General features: G+C 42.0%; 1 pseudogene; it reads left to right on the top strand.

The window, feature by feature from the left end:
- Nucleotides 1-4,032: 4,032 nt before the first annotated feature.
- On the top strand, nt 4,033-5,059 carry LOC148135394 (histone H2B 1/2-like; annotated as a pseudogene).
- The last annotated feature ends 339 nt before the right edge of the window (nt 5,060-5,398 follow it).

Below are 5,398 nucleotides of genomic sequence, written 5' to 3'. Positions count from 1 at the left end.
AATTTGAGGCCTATTGGGTATCTTTACAGAAAACTGAAGACTCATCAACAGAAATACTTCATGTTTGAGAAGGACACCTTTAATTTTTTGTTTTTTGGAAAAATTTATGAACAAAAATTACAAACTCTTTAGATAAAGCTTATTATCACAGTCATTCAATTTGCAAATTACATACAAGGCAGAATGTCAGAACCTAATTGCCAAGGTGTTGTCGTGACTTTGATGAGAAAAGATGGAAGCATTTCATAGCAGGAAAAGGTGGACTGTCGTAGTCAGTGTTTGCATGCTTAGAGTCAATGAAATGTATGTTTATTGTGTACTAATAGTATAAGGCTAAAACATTTTTAAAAATTAGTCCGACCCTGTATATTGATGGGTTCTTTTTAAGAGGGGTGGAAGGTTTGATGATATTGTGGCTTTAAGATGTTCATTTTGTCCTTTCTTTCTTGTTGAAGAGAGATTTTATTGCAGACGTGTGGAGAAGTCCACCAGAGCCACTAGAGTAAACATATTGAGGCTCTTTTTAAAGTTGGAACAGCAGAAGGAGCCTGAATTGGTATGGTCAAGCTTTCACAGAATGACATTTTTAGTTTTGGCTTTCAGCAAAACTGTTGGCACCCTGAAGATGGGAAAGCTAGCTTTCCCCTCTCAGTTACAGTCAGAAGCTGCAGATTATCTTTCTGCTACTGGAGTTGGTTGTGAGACTACCTATTTTATTGAATTTGTCTTTTGCTAAGGATGTTTATAGGATGTTACTGTATTGGAACAGTTAATTAGGAAGAGTTACTGTATCCATTATTCTGTTAAGTATTCCAATAGAGTTAAGTTATTCCAATTTCTTCTTTATTGTGTTGTATGTTAACTATTGTGGACACGACAAAATATGTTGAATATGTTGGAGCAACTGGGCTTGTATATCCTTGAGTTTAGAAGGCTGAGAGGGGATCTGATTGAGATGTATAAGATTATTAAAGGATTGGACACTCTGGAGGCAGGAAGCATGTTTCTGCTGATGACTGAGTCCCAAACCAGAGGATGCAGTTTAAAACTAAGGGGTAGGCCATTTAGAACAGAGTTGAGGAGAAAATTCTTCACCCAGAGAGTGGTGGGTGTGTGGAATGCTCTGCCCCAGAAGGCTGTGGAGGCCAAGTCTCTGGATACTTTCAAGAAAGAGTTGGATAGAGCTCTTAAGGATAGGGGAATCAAGGGTTATGGGGATAAGGCAGGAACAGGATACTGATTGAGGATGATCAGCCATGATCATAATGAATGGTGGCGCTGGTTCGAAGGGCAGAATGGCCTACTCCTGCACCTATTGTCTATTGACATGACAAAATACACCTTTTAAAACAACACTATCACTCTCAATGATTTCTACACTCATATCTTACGAAGAGAGGTTGACTGAGCTCAGACTTTTTTCATTGGAAAAAACAAGGAAGAGAGGGGACCTAATTGAGGTGTACAAGATAATGAGAGACATAGACAGAGTTGAAAGCCAGAGACTTTTTCCCAGGGCAGAAATTGTTAACATGAGGGGTCATAGTTTTAAGCTGTTTGGCGGATAGTATAGAGGGGATGTCAGAGGCGGGTTCTTTATGCAGAGAGTTGTGAGAGCATGGAATGCATTGCCAGCAGCAGTTGTGGAAGCGAGGTCACTGGGGATATTTAAGAGATTGCTGGACATGCATATGGTCACAGAAATTTGAGGGTTCGTGCATTAGGTTTACTTTACATGAAGATCAATGGTCGGCACAACATCGTGGGCTGAAGGGCCTGTTCTGTGCTGTACTGTTCTATGGTCTATATTCACATAACAGAAACAGACTGATACAGATAAACAACTACACTGCCATATTCGCACCACATTAGAGCGAAACTGGCTCTCATGTAATGAGGGGTACACCAAGTTCCAAGTAATCAATTGTGTTGGCGGACTCTCTACTCAGAGACACAGACAGACATTTCTGCAGCCAGCAGCGAAAAATCAGAATGGTGAATTGCCTCCATTGGTGCCAGGATAAAGGATATTTCAAGCAGGATGCAGAATATTTTCAACTGGAAAAGGGACCAGCAGGAAGTCATTGTACACATTGAAACTAACAACATAGGAAGGGAAAAGGATGAGATTCGGAAAGGAGAATATAGAAAGTTGGGCAGGAATTTAAGAAGGAGGTCCTCAAAGGTACTAATATCTCGATAAGTTCTGGTGCTCTGAGCTAGTGAGGGTAGGAATTGGAGGATATAGCAGAAGAATGTATGATTGAGGAGCTGGTACAAAGGTGATGGTTTCACATTTTAGGATCTTTGGAATCTCTTGTGGGATAGAAGTGACCTGTACAAGAAGACTGATTTCACCTGAATTGGAAAGGGACTAACATAATGGCAGAGAGATTTGCTACAGCTGCTTTGAAGGTTTAAACTAGTAAGGTGGAGGACCCAGGGAAATAGTGAGGAAAAAGATCAATGTGAGACTGTTATAGATGGGAAAAGGAGCAAGTCAAACAGTCAGGGCAGGCAGGAACAAAGCAGAGAATAAGGTAGGACTGACATATTTCCCGACTGTGACTCAGCCAACATTGTCTATCTCAAACGCTTCAGGCAAGGATGCTCTGAGGCTTGGTACTTTGGCAAAACTGAGCAGACAGTATGACAATGGATGAATGGACACTGCACAACAATCAACAGGCAAGGGTGTTCCCTTCCAGTCGGGGAACACTTCAGAAGTCCAGGATATATGGCAGAGAAGAGGCTGATAAACCCAGTTCAGGGATGGCTTCAACCGGGACCTTGGGTTCTTGACACACTACAGGTGACCCCAATGCATTCTGTCACACACATGCACACCTCCCCCCCCCCACAAACACACACACTCCTACATACTCTCACACTAACACAGACCCTCTCTCATCTACAAGCTCAATCTTATATGCACAAACATATATCCCCCCACTCATCCATGCATGCACCCTCTCACAGGGTTATACCCCATCACACTTACACACTAATTTACCAAGCTTACACACACACACACACACTCTTTCTCTCTCTCTCTCTCGCAAGCACACACATATAAGTTTATGTGAGAAACAGATCTCACCATATAATAAATTTCAGTCCGAGTCAAATTCTGAAGCAGCGAATTTTATTGAAACGTTCTTGCAAGACGGGTGTCTAACAAGTAGGCACTCCGATCCAAAGATTATTCCACAATTTATAGAGTTCAATTGAGTCTCTCTCGGTCCTTCCCCGTTTACTTCATTGGCCTTCAAACCTACCAATATTCGTAATTGTATTCTGCCCCTGCCTAGCTGTGCTTTGCCCTTGTTTACTGCTCCCCCTACTCCAAGCCGGGCGACCCTCACTCTTATTTACCTTGTCCCTTATTTGTAAGTGGCTTGGCTCGTTTCAGTGCTGACATGAGGGTAACGTGCCGAGTTTGGCATAACTTGATGTTCTTTTCACCTTATCTGTTTGTCTGTAACATCTTCCATTGTTTGCAGGCACATTTCATTTCTGTATGCACATTTCAGCTAATGAAAAGCAACTATGTATTTCTTTGACATAGTTTCCATTCTTGGTGTTAGTTCATTTTACCTTACATAAGCAATCATTAATTCAGCTTTTGGCTGATACTGGTGTTAATAAGCAATTATTAATTTGGCTGAAACAATTATATACTGATGTTAATAAGCAATTATGGTTGCAGAGGTAACACTGCTTTACCTATATCCCACAATTTATGTGGTGAATCTGTATTTGTCGAATTTTATTTTGTTCCAACAAAATGCATAACCTACAGTCAATCCATGTAAGATTCTGTAAATCCCACTTTACAAACGGAACCAGTCTGAATCCAGATTGGGACACAGACAAACTTTAACCTCACACCTTGAAAGCAATGCCTGAGCAGAGATGACACATTTTCTTCGAACACCTGAAGTTATCTTGAGAATGTGACCATGACTTAAAAGGAATTCTGGGATTTACATATTAAGTAACCAAAACTAGAAAAGCCCTTTTAAAAGATGAAACACTTAATCTAAGTTTTTAAATATATTTTAGCTGCATGATACTGTAACCTTTTGCTATAAATTCTGTGTTTTATGGTCCTGCTTCACAACCACCTGATGAAGAACCCGCACATAGAAATCCAGTGCTTCCAAATAAACCTGTTGGACTACAACCTGTTGATGTATGAGTTTTAACTCTGAAGATTCACATTGAGTCTCTACCTAACCAATCACAGTGAGGCATTCCTGCAAACTACCCAATCAGGATAAAAGTAAATTACTGTGGATGCTGGAATCTGAAACCAAAAGAGAAAATGTTGGAAAATCTCAGCAGGTCTGGCAGCATCTGTAAGGAGAGAAAAGAGCTGACATTGAGTCTAACTGACCCTTTCCAATCAGGAACCAGACTTCCCCCGATCCTTCATGAGCATTGTGACGCCTTCACTGTATCAAAAGCGAGCTACCAGTCCACTTTCCCTTATTCTGTTTCTGACATTGAGCGGGACGATGGCAGAGGAAAAGAAAGCGCAGCAACCTTCCAAGAAGGGCGCTAAGAAAGCAGTGTAAAGGGCGGCAAGAGGAGGAAAAGGGCCAGGAAAGAAAGTTAGTCCAAGTACATCCACAAAGTGATAAAGCAGGTTCACCCTGATACCGGCATCTCCTCCAAGGCCATGAGCATCATGAACTCATTCGTCAACGATATTCTTGAGCGCATCGCGGGGAAGGCTTCCCGCCTGGCCCATTACAACAAGCGCAGCACCATCAGCTCCCGGGAGATCCAGACCGCCATGTGGCTGCTGCTGCCTGGGGAGCTGGCCAAGCACGCCGTGTCGGAGAGCACAAAGGCGGTGACCAAGAACACCAGCTCAAAGTGAATGTCTGCATTGAACTGAAACAAATACACCCGCAACCCAAAGGCTCTTTTCAGACCCACCCGTATTTCCCCCGAAACCATTATGTTTCTGGGTATATACAATTAATGTCTCTACAATATTTGTGTTTTATAAATGTTCTTTAAATTAATGAGTGGTCGCTGACCCTATGTGTATCTTATTCTCTGATGTGTTCTTATATATTATGTCAAGACAGAAGAACACTCAGTTAAAATCTAGCTGATTTACACAGTTCCACATCCCCCTTGAACTGATGAAGACTGAGCCTCCAGCTGGGGCGAGTACAGCTCTTGCCTGGGCCAGTCCAGAGAGCAAGATGCTCTCCTTCGATAAAACAAAACAAAAGAATGTGGATGCTGTCTGAACCAAGCAAAACCACAAATTGATGAAATTCAGCGGGTCTGACAGCACCTGTGGAGAGAGAAACAGTGTTAATGGTTCGAGTCCAGTGACCAATCTTCAAACTCTCCCTAAGTGCCTTTGAGCTGAATG

Source organism: Chiloscyllium plagiosum, unplaced genomic scaffold (genome assembly GCF_037043375.1).
Source record: "Chiloscyllium plagiosum isolate Xiang-an unplaced genomic scaffold, Cpla_swu_hap1 HiC_scaffold_49, whole genome shotgun sequence".
NCBI classification, from domain to species: Eukaryota; Metazoa; Chordata; class Chondrichthyes; order Orectolobiformes; family Hemiscylliidae; genus Chiloscyllium; species Chiloscyllium plagiosum.
This window is presented reverse-complemented; position numbering and strand designations above follow the sequence as displayed.